This window comes from Triticum dicoccoides, chromosome 3B (assembly GCF_002162155.2).
Source record: "Triticum dicoccoides isolate Atlit2015 ecotype Zavitan chromosome 3B, WEW_v2.0, whole genome shotgun sequence".
NCBI classification, from domain to species: Eukaryota; Viridiplantae; Streptophyta; class Magnoliopsida; order Poales; family Poaceae; genus Triticum; species Triticum dicoccoides.
In genome coordinates, this window is record NC_041385.1 from 697,287,971 (window position 1) to 697,306,030 (window position 18,060).

Sequence of the window (18,060 nt, forward strand, 5' to 3'; positions counted from 1 at the left end):
AATCCAGTTCAGCACTCGAAGACAAAGCACATTGATATTCGTCATCACTTTCTCAGAGATCATGTCATCAAGGAAGATATTGACATCATTCACGTCAACACTGAAGAGCAACTGGCAGATATCTTCACAAAGCCCTTGGATGAGAAAAGGTTTTGCAAGCTGCAGTGTGAGCTAAATATCCTAGAATAGTCAAATGTCCAATGAATGGACACACATCGTCCTAATGCTTATGCATGTTGATGACTTAGATGTGCAACACACAAAGTAACGTCTTTCTTCAATCAATGAAGACTTACCCTCTAAGTGTGAATACATTAATGTGGAATTTGACTTCAGAGCGCCATGATAATTGTGCGCCATTTCTGGGTCTAATACTTCCTATACGGTGGCTAACACCAGCACCACACTTTCTTGAAACTTTTCATTTGGCGTCATGATTGCATAATCTTCACATTTGGATTGTCTTCAACATTGATTTGTCTTCAAGGCCTATATTTTCGCAATGTTGATTTATCTTCAATACTATGTATGTGTTCTGTCCTCTACAACATTAACTTATAGCTATGTCTTCAAGTTGTATTCTTCTGACCAAAGTGAATGTGATCGAACCCTGACCCCATCTGTGCTCTCCCTCAAATTCTTTCTATCTAGTCATATGCATTCTATGACACATGTCGAATATCTTCACTGTGTCCTTGTCAGCTGAAGATACAGAGACCCACATTTAAAACTATTTTTAATGCCTTGGCTTTTGCCTGAAAAGTGGAGAAGCCGGATCGACCACCCGACAATCCAGGCGTGTGTGGGAACATGGTTCAACTCCTGATAAGTTGCATGCAGGCCACGTGTCCTTCAGATGTGAACCGCCAGGGGCACCTGTGCAATTGTGCTATGCCGCCCTCCTCCTTATAAATACACACCAACGCGGTCATTATCTCCTCTTCCACCTCGCCATCTCACTCAAAACCTAGCGCCACCGCCAGCTTGTGTCGACGCTGGAGACGAAGCGCTTAGCTGCCTCGACTTCTTCGACGTCATCCTCACGCCGACCGTGGACCTCATCTTCTCCGCCATTGCATAGGTGTCTTCCGTCACCAAGTTAGGTCACGAGAGATTGGACTGCTCAGCATTCGTTCTGCCCCATCTAGCAGTTCCTCTGTGGTAAATAAAACTTAATTTTTACCGATTTTTAGATCCGTCAAATTTGTCCACTTCACCCAAAAGTGGTTTCTGCACTTCCAAATCTGGATCTTTCTTTTTCTGCATGTCATACCTTGCAAAGTATGTTCAATTATGCTTCACAACTAGTTAGATTCCTCACTTGTACTTATTTTTGGATTCATACAAATCTGGAACCAACTCCCTTCAAATAAATGAATATCTTCGCACTGTGAGGTCAATGTCTTCTAACTGATTTATCTTCAAAATCTTCTGAGAATGTATATAACCTCTTCCCCTTCCCTCGCATCTCTAATGTTGTCACATGTACATGTCCGTGGGAGAATCCCTTGGTTCTCATAGTTTGCATTCATTTGCAGAATTCTTACAATGACACATTGAATCTCCTGAAGCCAGTTCTTGTCTGACAAGTCATCGGAAGCATTTCATTGTTTTGAAGCCTATCCGTCTGAATCCAATGGTCTCTGAAAAATCTGCAAGGAAAGGCGGCAGGCAACGCCGTGTCAATATTGCACTGGACCTGCCCCCAGATCTGTATGAGCTCTACAAATCTGATCCTGAAGAGATTTATACTCAGCGCATGAATAGGATCCAATGGATCCGAAGATATTGGGTTGAGCAGTGGTTCAAGTACAACTTCGTCACACCTGAATATCCTGAGAAAAATGCCATCAAGCGCCCATGGGGCGATATTCTTCACAAGAACTTGGCATCAAAGACAAAGCCTGAAGCTATTTCTCACAAGTTCTATTCATGCATGGTCCGAGGACCTCAGCCAGACAATGCCGACCCATCATATCTTTGATGGAGTCGTGATGATGATCTCTTCAAGCGCAACTTCCAGTTTGCCAAGGATTCTGCCATGCAGAACAAGAAGGAGTTCGAACTCGACTTCAACCCTGGTCCGTCTGCTCCCAGGTCTGATGGCACCCGTGAAGGCAATGAGAACAGAATATGCCCCTTCACCAACTTCGATGGGCTTCTGTCTCACATTGCTGCCCAGAGGGCCACAGTGGAGCAATCTTCTGAAGATGCAGACTCTGAAGAAGCTCCTGCACTACCGAAGCTGAAGAAAAAGGCAAAAGCTTGGCTCAGAAAATTGTCGAGCTCAAGAACAAGATTGATTATGAGAAGGCACACTTCAAGAAGCACATGCACAAGCTCAGCGTGGCTGATGTGCAAATCTTCAAGAAGATGATGCAAGACCTCAAGGCTCACGTGAGCGTATGAAGTACTATGCGCAGAAATGTGTGCAAGCACACAACGAAGCTGAAAAGAGAAAGGCTCTTGGGCATCCTAGCATCGACCCCAAGATGGCTGCTAAGGAAAGCAAGAAGCCTGATGAAGCTAATCCCAATGCTCCAAGACAGGGACAACCAAGCATTGTCTTCCCTGCCAGCATGACTGGCTCGAAGCCAAAGGTCCCCTCTGCAGATTCTGAACTTAATAAGCTTAGGCAAGCTGAAGCCGAAGCCAGGAAGAGGAAGCTCAAAGATACATCTGATGATGCTCCCTCCAAGAAGAAGTTGAAGACAAAGGCTTCAAAGTGTTCAAGAAAAGAGCGTGCTGCTGCCATAGAACCCCTCATAGTTGAACCAATCTTTGTTGCCTTACCTGCCTCTGCCAACCGCGAGTGTCGCCTCATAATCCATGAGCCTGCTTCCATAGAGGCTCAAGAAAATGAAGAAGTTCCAGCTGTTGACCCCAACGCAGCTGAAGACATTGGTCATGAAGACAATGTGAATGATGATGAAGTCCTTCCTCAGCTTGAACCAACTCCCATGGTATCATCGCTTGCTCCGACGAGCAGTGAATTGATCAGTATTGGTCGTTCTCTGACTCCTCTTCCTATGATGCCAATCACTCAGGATATGCCAATTGATGATGAAGCTATTCCGCGCACTCCTCCCGCTCAAGTCACTACTCTGGTGCTTGAGACTGAGCAAGAAAATCCTGGCGACTTTGATTTCACTATCCCTTCACCACAGGCGTAGCCTTCCTTCAGGAGGCTTCGCAGAGGTCCCAGGTCTCAGACATCCATGTCGAGCATAATAGAAGAGGATGTGCAACCTACCGGCTCAGTAGCACGTCAAGTGTTCCCTGATGCCATCCCCTCTGCGACTACTCAATAGTCCAAACCAAAATTTGCCAAAGACATTCCGGCTGCATCATCCGGTGAAGAAAAAGAAGAAGAGAGAGAAGCTACTCCCCCTGCCAGTGATTCAGTCATACAAGCCGAGAATGTGCTTGTGCCAGACCCTCCAGTCATTAAAGTGATGGAGGTTGAAACCAATGTGGCTGCCATCAACAATACCACTGAAGCCAATGACACTGTCATGGCTCAAGACAATGTGGAGCCCTAAGCCAATGCAACAACTGGCAATATTGAGCAGCCAATCACTTCTGATGACATCGTTCCTCCACCAAGGCCTCATACCATGCAATGGCATTCTATCAAGGTGAATTGGTAACTGTCAAATGGCCTATAATGGTTCCACCCATTGCTCTCGGGCCACAATATGATTATCATGTGGAGCAGAGGCCTCGGACTTTGAAGCCAAAGCCAAGACTGTCAAGGCTTCCTAGTGCTGCAATAACACATGGCTCATTTAGTGTGCTCATCTTCAGAGAGCACAACACATTCTTTGACAACACCAAGAACCCATACACGAAGCCCAAGATCTCCTCTGACAGGTTTTGGAGCCGACAACAATGAAGCTTTTACTCTTACATCCTATTCAACCAAGACCAGATTTTTCCTCATAAGCGTCTGGATTGTGATGTTGTTGCTGGGCTGCCATGCCTTGAACAGGCACTTGAATGTTCAGAGATGTTGGGATGCTGCCTTTTCTGACTGACAAGGAGCACTAGAACGAAGAGTTTCTGCTATAGTTCTATGCAACTTTGCACATTCGTGGCTACAACAGGGATCTGAAGACTTGGATCCTTGAGTGGATGACAGGAGATGCTCATCATGAAGCTAGATCTTAGGACATCATTGAGCTTACTTCCCTGCCCACTCCTAGTGTGTTGTATGAACCAGGTTGTCAGCTCTATCAAAATGAACTCCAGAGCATCTTTCGGAAGCCAGAGCCAAATATGAGTCAGACACTGAGCATGATGAAGCCATTGCCCCAATACGCTGAATACCCTAAAGAGTTCTTTGTCGAAGACCTCAAGTACTTGCCCCACACAGTATATCACATTCGGAGGCGTACTCTATGGCCAATCAAAGGCAACTCTTCTCGAGCTAAACTTGAAGGCGCTGAAGACATTGGTCTTCTATATTGTCAATGGCAGAAGATTCAACACAAAGGATTTCTTCATCCGCCAGCTGGCTACTTCTGGAATTGATCTATTTGGCCTAAAGTTTTACGCTCCCTGGATTATGCGCTTAATCAAGCTTCATTCCACTGTTGACTATCAACCTTAAGCACGCAATCATGTCATATTCCTGCCTGACGTTGATATGTCCTATGAAGCCATCTACTGTGATCCAGCAAAGAAGCCACTCCATCTGCAGAATGCTGAATACCAAAGCTTCACACAACCTATTGAAGGCATTCACATACCAAACTCTGCTACTCCTGACTATCCCCTGGTTGGCAACTTGTGTATGCCGCATCACGCCAATACTGAAGCCACTACCAGTATAATTGCTCAAAGGCCTCGGAAGCGTTCGCGTGTCCTCAATGACCGTGAGCTTATGGTATCTTTGCATCAGAAGCAGGATAAGCATCATGAATGGTTGAAATGGAAAATGCAGAGTCTTCTGGTGGATGTCAATCGTATTAGCAACCTGGCCACCAAGAACTCCTTCGTCGCCCATGAAGCATGTCGGCGGTCCTGGAAGAGCCTTACCTTGCTCTGCTATGAAGATGATCTTTGTGAAGATGGCTTCACTGAGAAATTCAAGTTTGACTCCAGGCCACCGCAATCTGCAAGTTGGCGTCCAACACCTTCTATTGAAGATTCTGAGTACTCATCTTCGGCTGCAACTGTTGTTGCGAGAGTCGTCGATGAAGAAGACGACGCCACTTCACCAGTATTAGCTTCACTACATCAAGATGCTGCCCCAGGCCCTTCTGCACCACCTAACTCCAACATCAACCCTGCTGCTCCAACATCGTCTCCACCTAGGAATGTGTAGAAACTCTCTGCTTCAAACCTTTTTGGTCCTTACTGACAAAAGGGGGAGAAGCATATGAGGTGGGTAGTCCTCAAGCGGGTCCATATGGGGTGGTTGCCTTATTTTTGCTAAGTGCTTGCAACTCTCGTTTTTGAAACTATTTGGCTCTTGAGTTGTAACACTTAAACTTGATGGTCGTCTGCTACTTTTGCTGCTACTTTGTGATGGGATGATAAATTCTGCATGAAGTCATTCTGCAGACGTCCATTTTTCATTATGCATATCATTATCTTCATTACTTTCATATATGCATGATGAATTGTCTTCATACATTGAAGATGGCCTCCACAAAGCAAAACCTGCCATGTGCATTTGCATTCAAAAGCAAACTACTTATATGCACATCTTCAGGGGGAGCCTTTTTTAATCTATGAAGACAATGCTCATAAAATTGAACTTCCACATACTTTTATCCCCGTTGAAAACTTCAACCAATTTGTCATCAATCACCAAAAAGGGGGAGATTGTAAGTGCATCTAGTGCCACCCCTAGTTGGTTTTGGAGTATGGACGACAAACGTGGTTGAGGGACTAATTTGTTTGTGAGAATTGCAGGATAACACAGGTAGTAGTCCCTCATTGATTTGGTTTACCTACCAGAGATGACCCCTAAACATGTGTGAAGACATTCAAGACAATGGTGGTTCATGAAGATATTCATGATGAAGATTATGACATGTGAAGATATTCACTTGAAGACTATGGAGTGTGAAGACATATCAGTTTCGTAGTTTCCTTTCGTATGTATTGAGTCATAGGAACCACCGTACTATTAAGTGGGGTCCAAGTGAACAAAGTCAGAGTGACTGATGTGATGCTCAACCAAATCCTATGTCTTCGAGCAAAGACAATGAGAGCAAACCTTATCTATAGCTGGATGAGTGAGCTTTTCTTGTGGCCCAAGCCAAGTTGTCGCGTGTGTTTGAAATCCGACCGTTGGACACGTGTCGGTTCCTTAGTGACCCATGGTCATTTCAGACATATCAGGTCGGGTCACCACTTGGCTATAAATAGCCCAACCCCTACACCATAAATTGGCGGTTGCTTAGAGTTAGTGCACGACTTTTATCGTTTGAGAGCAACCCACCTCCGAAGCATTTGAGAGAGAAATCCTTGCGAGGACTAAGCCTGAAACACCGAGAGCCAAAGAGTGTTAGGCATCACTGAAGTCTTTCTGTCCACGTGGTCTGAAGACTTGTTACACTTTAGGACTGTGAATCCTCCAGCCGGTTGGGCATCGTGTTCTGAGCATCCAAGAGTCATTGTGGATTGCCGATGAACGAAGTCTATGAAGGTTTGGAAGTCTACCTTGAAGACTTACCAGAGTGATTGGGCGAGGACTGTGTGTCCTTAGCTCAAGGGGAATAAGGTGAAGACACGGTATTTTGAGTTCAATCTCAGCCTCCCTAACCAGACGTACAGTTGTGACAGCAACTGGAACTAGTCTACCAAATCCCTGTCTTCACCAAGCAACTGGTTCTATCCCCTACTCTCCTTACTCTTCAGTTTGTCTTCGTGAAGTCATTGCTTGCCTGCCTGATTCATTTGACTTCACAATGTGAACACTTATATCTGTTTGGCTTCATACTGTCTTCCATTTTGATCATGTCTACCTAGTTGCAGTTAGTCTTCGTGCTTCCACTGTATTGTGTGCTTGACTAATGCTTGCCTAGTCTAGTTTACATTCTGCTGCTTACTATATAGGTTCAGTTTACTTGTTTTTCTTCAAAGCCACCGTGTTTTGAAGACTTCCATAAAAACACCTATTCACCCCCCCCCCCTCCCCTAGTCAATAACTAGCACTTTCAAGTTCCTCTTCAAGCTTTTTATCTTTTCCCGCGGTCATTGGGGTACTCTTCATTTCTTCAAGCTCTGTGATAGCGGCATTTAGCTATGTCCGACTTGTCTCCAGCTCCTGGGACAATGCATTGTTCTTCTCCTTAAGAACCTGCGGTCATAAGCGATCCTCAAATCGGTTAGTTCCCACCGCTTTAGGTCTCGGGGGCTACTGGTATCTATATATTAAATTTGCATAAATTTTCACCTGGATATCCTTTGAGAATAGGCGAGTAACTCCCGTAAGCCCATCCCGGATAACTCGGATATACGCGTCCATGGTATTGAGAGCGGTAAACTCTTGCTCCGAAAAGGCCGGTGCAGGCAGGGTCTCTTTTAAGCGACGATGATTCATCGTGCTCTCCACCTCGGAGTTACTGACGTACACTTCATCCGAATCTTAATGAGGTAGATGAGATGGAGCCACCCCTGTATGCACCCTTGTCCTAGTTGACGAATTCGGCATTGCATTGGCTGTGGCTCGGCTTGCTGGGATCTTTGGCACGGTTCACCATATACCTCTCCTGAGATGATAGAGGGAGGATGAAGGTGACAATTCGACTTTATGCCCAAGTATGAAATAAGGAATATACCTTTTTGGTGATGAAGCAAGCTCGGTGGTGCTCCCAGTTTCCTTTCGCTTCGCACGTCCACCCCTTGAGGGTGTCGTCTTTCATTTTGTTGCCCGACCTTGGGTACGGCTCGTTGAGCGCCGATCCTGCGAAACACGGCCCAGTTCGGAGGGTAAGTTGTGAGCGGAAATGTTTCTCTTTTTAAATTATTCCCGAACACTTACCTTAACGAAGGGGTAGAGATCAGGGTAAACGGCCATAATGGCTACTTCCGAGCCGTCAAGGCTTGCCTGGTAATAAACCCCGTCTTCAAATTCCACGAATATGTCCGGATCCTCATGGAATCTGGGGTCTTTGCTACGTGCATGGTCCTCTGGCTGAGGAGGAGGGAATAGATGTCTTCGACTATCTTCCTCCATGCCTGTTTCAAAGGGCAGTCAAGATATCTGGTTAATACATCCCAATGATGAAGAATAAAGTGTTGATATACGACAGGACACTTACCCAATTGTAGGACCTTGAGAAGAGGTGTCTAGAGGGGGGGTGATTAGACACTAAGTACCAAAGTTGCAGTTTTTAACTTCTTTAAGTTTGAGTGGAGTTTAGGCACAAGTTTAACATTCACAACATATAGCAAGCAAGCATGCAAAGAGTATATGAGCAGCGGAAAGTAAAGCATGCAACTTGCAAGAATGTAAAGGGAAGGGTTTTGAAGGATTCAAACGCAATTGGAGACACGGATGTTTTTGGCGTGGTTCCGATAGGTGGTGCTATCGTACATACACGTTGATGGAGACTTCAACCCACGAAGGGTAACGGTTGCGTGAGTCCACGAAGGACTCCACCTATGGAGGGTCCACGAAGAAGCAACCTTGTCTATCCCACCATGGCCGTCACCCACGAAGGACTTGCCTCACTAGCGGTAGATCTTCACGAAGTAGGCGATCTCCTTGCCCTTAGAAACTCCTTGGTTCAACTCCACAATCTTGTTGGAGGCTCCCAAGTGATACCTAGCCAATCTAGGAGACACCACTCTCTAAGAAGTAACAAATGGTGCGTTGATGATGAACTCCTTACTCTTGTGATTCAAATGATAGTCTCCCCAACACTCAACTCTCTCTCATAGGATTTGGATCTGGTGGAAAGAAGATTTGAGTGGAAAGCAACTTGGGGAAGGCTAGAGATCAAGATTCATATGGTAGGAATGGAATATCTTGGCCTCAACACATGAGTAGGTAGTTCTCTCTCAGAACTGGTAAGTTGGATTTGTTCTGATGGCTCTCTCCACGAATGAAGAGGAGGTGGAGGGGTATATATAGCCTCCACACAAAATCTAACCGTTACACTTACCAATCTTGGTGGGACCGAATCAACAAACTCGGTTAGACCGATTTAGTAAACCTACTAACCGTTAGGATTTTCGGTGGGACCGACATGCAACTCGGTAGGACCGATATGGTTAGGGTTAGGGCATAACGTAATCTCGGTGAGACCAATTACACAAACTCGGTGAGACCGATTTTGGTAATTGGCTAACCAGAGAGTTGGTCAGGTGAAGTCGGTGGGACCGATTCGCTCTTTTCGGTGAGACCAAAATGTTACGAAAAGGAAACAGAGAGTTCACATTGCAATCTCGGTGGGGCCGATCACTGAGGCTCGGTGAGACCGATTTTGGTAATGGACATACACAGAGAGATTGCAATCCCGTCTCGGTGAGACCGAGATCCCTATCGATGAGACTGATTTTTCTAGGGTTTGTGGCAGTGGCTATGACATCTGAACTCGGTGGCACCAGAGAGAAAGAATCGGTGGGGCCGAGTTTGACTTTAGGTTTAGGTCATATGTGTGGAAGTGGGAAAGTAGTTGAGGGTTTTGGAGCATATCACTAAGCACTGTGGAGCAAGAAACTCATTAAGCAACACCTCATCCCTCCTTGATAGTATTGGCTTTTCCTATAGACTCAATGTGATCTTGGATCACTAAAATATAAAATGAAGAGTCTTGGGCTTGAAGCTTGAGCCAATCCTTTGTCCTTAGCATCTTGAAGGATTTCCCACATCTTTTAGTCCATGCCACTCCGTTGTTGAACTTGTCTGAAATGTACTACGTAAAAGTGTTAGTCCAACAAAAGATATGTTGACATTAATTACCAAAACCACCTAGGCAGCACTTGTGCTTTCAATCTCCCCCTTTTTGGTAATTGATGACAACATACATCAAAGCTTTTAGATAAAGATATAGAGAATAGCAAGTAAAGCTTTGGAAAGACATGTAACAAACATAGGCTCCCCCTACATGTATGCAATCATGTGAATATGGAATATAGAAGTTTTTGAGAGCATAACCATGACAGAGTAGGCAATGTGTTACATGTATCTTGTCCATACGCATCAGAGCAAAGAATATTAAAGAAAATACCTTCATGCTTATGAGTCCTTCTTGCAAACAGTATGTACATCAGCAAGAATTCCTCATACACATGAGTGTGATGCATATACTTACCTTGTAGTCTTGAGTTGGCTTAGGATGGAATGAACCTGCACAAACAAGGTTAGATAACACAGGTACATCTACTAGCCAGAGCAAATAGAAGAAACCACAAGAATACCAAGACTGGGATGACATGTAGAGAGTGAGTACTAAGTACCACAATGGATTTGACATGTCCCCAAGAGTAAAGATATGCAATGAATTTAAATGATTTGTTTCCCTTAGATGTCTTGCTCCCCCTGAATCTAGCATGGGATACTGGGAGAAGATAGGGAACAGAAAATCAGAGCTGGAAGATATAAATGAACAGAGCTAATGCAAACTAATGCAAATAAGCACATATGAACATGTCTTTTCCCCTCAATAAGACATGTGGCATCCCTCCTCTTGAACACCAAGCATCTGGGATCCTTGAGAAATACTTTCTACTTGAGTATTCTCTCCCCCTAGAGTTCTCTTTTTCCCCCTGTGGAAGTGATACTCTCTCTCCCTTTGGAAGTGACAAGCTTTGATGTGCTCTCTCTCTCCCCCTTTGACATCAATTTCCAAGAAGGGTTTGATCCTTGAGTCACAGCACAAAGCATTTATAAAAATGTGATGCTTGTAGAAGACAAGATTCATTGAGTGGAGCTGGATCAGAAGAAACACAGAATAAGTGGCAAACTGTTTTCCCTGTTGTGAAATCAGTGGCACCGAGTGGTATGCTTCGGTTGTACCGAAAGGATTCGGTTGGACCGAAAACAACAAATCGGTGAAACCGAGTTCATCACAGAGAAAACACTTGTCACCTCAGCTCATAGACTAGAAGGATCTCACAAAGATTTGCAAGGAATTTACTAAATGATATGCAATGAATTGGATGCAGAAAATGCAGAGCAACAGAAAAAGAAAAGAAAGAAATCTAGATGAAGTTTTTTTTGAAAGGGGAAACAAATATGCATGAGACAAATGCAAAAACACAGTAAAGGACACGAGAGAACTTCATCTAGAGATGGTCGGCGACAAAGTCACCTATGTTAGAGTATATTGACTTAGGAGTCAAGTGAGATCACTTGATCATAGGTCATACTCATCGTTTAAGCTCAAAATGGGATTACCATTTTTCGTTTAAGCATCTTGATGTATTCACATCTTGTCAAGTTGCTTTAGCTCATGACTAGGAGTAAAGCTTCTCTAAGATGGAATAGCATACCTTAGTTGGTGGTGTTGACCATGTAGTTGAACTTGTGTGGGTTGCTCAAGGTTGATGTAGCTCATCAAGAGTTGGGAGCACCACATGGAATTTGAGTCCATCTACCTACATGGGTTAGTTCTTGCAAGGAAGAGCACTTGTGTATCCAAAATAACAATCACGAATTTCAATATAGAATTTGTCAAAGGATATGTGTGTGTGAATTTTGCTTCCTTGTCTTCAACCACCATTATGTAGAACCTTTGGAGATGTTGAGATTGCTCAATGTGTGAGTGTGTTGCAATCTCATAGATTTAGATTCCTCCAAATTCCTACAAAAGTTGGATGACATGCAAGATGCAAATATATCCAAGATATAATATTTTCATCATAAGAGAAATATCAAGGATTAGTCATAAGCTCATGTCATGCATGTATCCAATGGAGTTTCTACTCCAAGTCTGAAGCATCAATGATGTTCAATTCTCCTCTTAACCTGCAAAACACTTTCTCATCAACAGGTTTAGTAAATATATCCGCTAATTGCTTTTCGGTGCGAACATGCTTAAGATCAATGTCACCCTTAGCAACATGATCTCGAATGAAATGATGACGAACTTCAATATGCTTAGTTCGAGAATGTTGTATGGGATTATGACCAATTTTGATAGCACTTTCATTGTCACGAAGCAATGGAACATGTTTCACATATATCCCATAATCTTTAAGAGTTTGGGTCATCCAAAGTAATTGAGCACAACATGAACCAGCGGCAATATACTCCGCTTCGGCGGTATATAAGGATACCGAGTTTTGTTTCTTGGAGGACCAAGACACAAGAGATCTACCAAGAAATTGACAAGTACCCAAAGTGGACTTTCTATCAACCTTGTCTCCGGCATAGTCCGAGTCGAAGTAGCCAACAAGATCGAAAGAGGCCCTCTTAGGATACCAAATGCCAAAATTTGGTGTATGGATTAAGTATCTCACTATCCTTTTCACGGCCTTAAGATGACATTCTTTAGGAGCAGCTTGATATCGTGCACACATGCACACACTTAGCATGATATCGGGAGCACATAGATATAACAATGAACCAAGCATAGAGCGATAAACCTTTTGATCAACCGGTTCACCATCTTTGGTCAAGTCAAGATGTCCACTAGTAGGCATGGGTGTAGACATACCTTTGCATTCTTGCATATTGAACTTCTTGAATAAGTCCTTAGTGTACTTCGTTTGAGAGACAAAAGTACCTTCCTTAGTTTGCTTGATTTGCAACCCAAGAAAGAATTTGAGTTCACTCATCATTGACATCTCAAACTTCTCCGACATTAGCTTTCCAAACTTCTCACTAAAATGAGGGTTAGTTGATCCAAATATGATATCATTAACATAAATTTGGCATACAAATAATTCTCCATTAACCCTTTTAGTAAAAAGTGTGGAATCAATTTTCCCAATTTCAAAGCCTTTTTCAAGAAGAAACTTGGTCAAGCATTTATACCACGCTCTAGGAGCTTGTTTAAGACCATAAAGGGCTTTGTGAAGTTTGTAAACATGATTGGGTTTCTTAGGATTGACAAAGCCGAGAGGTTGTTTAACATAAACTTCCTCCTCTATTTCACCATTTAGAAAAGCACTTTTAATGTCCATTTGGTACAAGGTGATCTCATGGTGATTAGCATAGGCGAGTAAGATGCGAATGGACTCAAGTCTAGCAACGGGAGCATAAGTCTCACCATAGTCCATACCTTCGACTTGTGTGTAGCCTTGGGCGACGAGACGTGCTTTGTTGCGAACTACTTGTCCATCTTAATCTTGCTTGTTGCGAAACACCCATTTGGTACCGATGATGTTGTGGTTGTTGTCGGGCTTCTCAACCAATGTCCAAACTTGGTTCCTCTCAAAGTTGTGTAGCTCTTCATGCATAGCATTTATCCAATCCGGATCTTCCAATGCTTCTTCGACCTTCATAGGTTCAATGCTAGAGATGAAAGAATAGTTTTCACAAAAGTTAGCTAAACGAGTTTTAGAGCGAGTGATTCTCCCGGTTTGAATATCATTGTAGATTTGCTCGACGGGATGGTCTTTAGCAATTCTTGCTCGAACTCGTGAAAGCTTTTGCTTGGTTCTTGGTTGAAGTTCTTCTTCATCTTGTTCTTCTTCTTGGCCTTCTTCATTGTTGGCGTTGTTGTTCTCTTGTCGTGGTGGAGAAGGAGGTTGTTGACGTTCATCTTGATGCACTTCCTCGTTTTCTTCATCTTGGTGTGTCCCACTTGTGGATGCTTCCGTATCAACTCTTGGTTCACCTTGTCGTGAAGTAGAAGCTTCCACTTGGACGGACGAGGTACTCTCCTTCACCTCCGTTGGACGAACCTTGCCAATAGACAAGTCTTGGATTGTTTCTGAAGGATCTTTGTCTCCTACATCAATTGGCAATTGCTCTACTTGCGAGCCGTTAGATTCATCAAACTTCACATCTACCGTCTCTTCAACCTTTCGGGTGAAATTGTTGTAGACACGATAAGTGTGAGAGTTTGAGACATAACCTAGTAGGAAACCTTCATGAGACTTACGAGCAAATTTAGAACGACGATGCTTATCAAGAATGTAGCACTTTGAGCCGAATACTCGAAAGTATCCAACTTGGGGTTTGTTACCGGTGAGGAGCTCGTATGCCGTCTTGCCAAGTAGCCTGTGAAGATACAAGCGATTTGTTGCATGACAAGCTATCTCAACCGCTTCTGCCCAAAAGTGCTTCGGCGTCTTGTACTCATCAAGCATCATTCTCGCCATTTTGATGAGCGTCCTGGTTCTTCCTCTCAACAACTCCATTTTGTTGAGGTGTGTACGTAGCCGAGAACTCGTGTGAAATCTCTTCTTCGTCAAGAAAGGTGTCCACATTTGCGTTCTTGAACTCCATTCCGTTGTCGCTGCGAACCTTCTTGATCTTCACTTCAAATTGATTTTGGGCCTTCCTAGCGAAGTTTTTGAAGATCTTTTGGACCTGCGATTTATCATCGAGAAAGAACACCCACGTAAATCTTGAAAAATCATCAACTATAACTAGACCAAAAGAATTTCCACCGAGACTCTTGTAAGAGTTGGGACCAAAAAGATCCATGAGAAGTAGCTCGAGTGGCCTCCTTGTGGTCATAATGTTCTTCACGGGATGCCCTCCTCCAACCTGTTTACCTGCTTGACAAGCACTGCAAAGTCTATCCTTATCAAATATGACATCGTTAACACCAAGGATATGATTCCCTTTAATAAGCTTGTCAAGGTTTCTCATGCCAACGTGACCTAGTCGTCTATGCCATAACCAACCTTTTGAGGATTTAGCAATGAAGCAAGTCTTAGGTTGAGCCTTTTTAGCGAAATCAACAATGTAAAGTTCACCTCTACGTATGTCGGTAAAGACCATTTTATTATTGTCTCGATGAAACACTTGGCAATCTACTTCAGTAAATAGGACATTGAAACCGAAATCAGCAAGTCTAGATACTGAAAGTAAGTTGTAGCCAAGAGATTCAACGAGCATGACATTTTGTATGGAGCTATCATGTGAGATGGCCACCTTACCGAGGCCAGCCACCTTACCCTTTGAGTTGTCACCGAAAGTGACATACTTTCGAGGACTATCATTTTCAGCAAGCTCACGAAACATGTCTTTATCTCCGGTCATGTGATCGGTACATCCACTGTCAAGAACCCATTCCTTTCCTCCTGCCATATATCCCCGAAGATTTGCCATCAGACCAAAATGTCTCATCGCATCATCAAGATCAAAGTCATCATCATCATCATCATCATCCTCATCATAGTATCCATGTTCAACATCGTCATGTGGTGGATCAAGTCCTAGAGAGGGTAATTCATTAGTATGAGTTTGACAATAATCTCCTCTATGAATTCGAGTTGCTTCGGAAATAATAACGCTAATAATTCCAACATTTCCTTTGGCACGCATAAGATTTGTAAGTTCAAATAGACAGTTACCAAACATAGGATCACTGGAATTCATTTTACTCAAAGCAATAGACTTATGGAGAATTTCATCTAGATTTTTCAAGGAATAATTTGGAAATCGTTCCTCAAGAAATTTCCGTATAGTGTAGGCACACTCAAGAGTAGGCAGTTTTCCAATCAAGTTTTTAGGCAAGCCTCTAGTGATAAGATTAACAATTCTAACATTTCTAGTCATGTCAATCGACTCATCAAGGGTAGGATGCATAGGATCAACACAAGGTGCACAAGGACTAGCAATTTACTTGTTCAAATGATATTGATTGAAAATTACAAGCATCTCATTTTTCCACTCATGAAAATACTCTCCATCAAGAATAGGCACTCTATGTCTAAGACTCCCCAAAGTAGACTCATCCATCTTCCTCCAATGGTGATTAAACCAAAGCAATGGAGACCAATGCTCTGATACCACTTGTAGGACCTTGAGAAGAGGTGTCTAGAGGGGTTTGTGATTAGACACTAAGTACCAAAGTTGCAGTTTTTAACTTCTTTAAGTTTGAGTGGAGTTTAGGCACAAGTTTAACATTCACAACATATAGCAAGCAAGCATGCAAAGAGTACATGAGCGGCGGAAAGTAAAGCATGCAACTTGCAAGAATATAAAGGGAAGGGTTTTGAAGGATTCAAACGCAATTGGAGACACGGATGTTTTTGGCGTGGTTCCGATAGGTGGTGCTATCGTACATCCATGTTGATGGAGACTTCAACCCACGAAGGGTAACGGTTGCGCGAGTCCATGGAGGGCTCCACCCACGGAGGGTCCACGAAGAAGCAACCTTGTCTATCCCACCATGGTCGTCGCCCACGAAGGACTTGCCTCACTAGCGGTAGATCTTCATGAAGTAGGCGATCTCCTTGCCCTTACAAACTCCTTGGTTCAACTCCACAATCTTGTCGGAGGCTCCCAAGTGACACCTAGCCAATCTAGGAGACACCACTCTCCAAGAAGTAACAAATGGTGCGTTGATGATGAACTCCTTGCTCTTGTGCTTCAAATGATAGTCTCCCCAACACTCAACTCTCTCTCTCATAGGATTTGGATCTGGTGGAAAGAAGATTTGAGTGGAAAGCAACTTGGGGAAGGCTAGAGATCAAGATTCATATGGTAGGAATGGAATATCTTGGCCTCAACACATGAGTAGGTAGTTCTCTCTCGGAACTGGTAAGTTGGAAGTGTAGGTTTGTTCTGATGGCTCTGTCCGAATGAAGAGGAGGTGGAGGGGTATATATAGCCTCCACACAAAATCTAACCGTTACACACAATTTACCAATCTCGGTGGGACTGAATCAACAAACTCGGTCAGACCGATTTAGTAAACCTAGTGATCGTTGGGCTTTTTGGTGGGACCGACATGCAACTCTGTAGGACCGATATGGTTAGGGTTAGGGCATAACGTAATCTCGGTGAGACCGATTACACAAACTCGGTGAGACCGATTTTGGTTGGCTAACCAGAGAGTTGGTCAGGTGAACTCGGTGGGACCAGTTCGCTCTTTTCGGTGAGACCGAAATGTTATGAAAAGGAAACAGAGAGTTTACATTGCAATCTCGGTGGGACCGATCGCTCAGGCTCGGTGAGACCGATTTTGGTAATGGACATACACAGAGAGATTGCAATCCCATCTCGGTGAGACCGAGATCCCTATCGGTGAGACCGATTTGTCTAGGGTTTGTGGCAGTGGCTATGACATCTGAACTCAGTGGCGCCGGATAGAAAGAATCGGTGGGGCCGAGTTTGACTTTAGGTTTAGGTCATATGTGTGGAAGTGGGAAAGTAGTTGAGGGTTTTGGAGCATATCACTAAGCACTGTGGAGCAAGAAACTCATTAAGCAACACCTCATCCCTCCTTGATAGTATTGGCTTTTCCTATAGACTCAATGTGATCTTGGATCACTAAAATATAAAATGAAGAGTCTTGAGCTTGAAGCTTGAGCCAATCCTTTGTTCTTAGCATCTTGAAGGAGTTCCCACATCTTTTAGTCCATGCCACTCCATTGTTGAACTTGTCTGAAATGTACTAGGTAAAAGTGTTAGTCCAACAAAAGATATGTTGACATTAATTACCAAAACCACCTAGGGAGCACTTGTGCTTTCACCAATCTATGGGGTTGTACATAGAAAAGCCTTACCAGCAATTTAAACGGATGAAATCTTCTTCTTTCCGTTTATAAAGATCAACCAGCATGGCAGCCAATGCGGCTTGGTTATCCGGACCCTCTGGCCTATAGTGAGATGCATCATCCTCCCTATTGTAGTTCCATAAAGGGGTCACTCTGGATTGGAGAGGTTGGATGCATCTCTTTATCGCGATGGCCATGACTTCACCGATGCAGAGTCCGGAATAGGTAAGCAATCTGACCTTGTTGACCAGTCTCATCACCTCCGCACTATCCTCCTGTCTGGAGGACTTGGGGCGCCAGCCGAATAGTTTCTTCAAAGGAGCGCTGGAGAATTTGGGAAGTCCTTGCCGGACTGGATCTGGAAGAGGAACATCTTCAATGTAGAACCATTCCGAAGACCATTCTTCGGACCCCCTCTTCAGAGTTCCGACTGGGTATCCGGATCCGGCTATGCGCCATACTTCAGCGCCG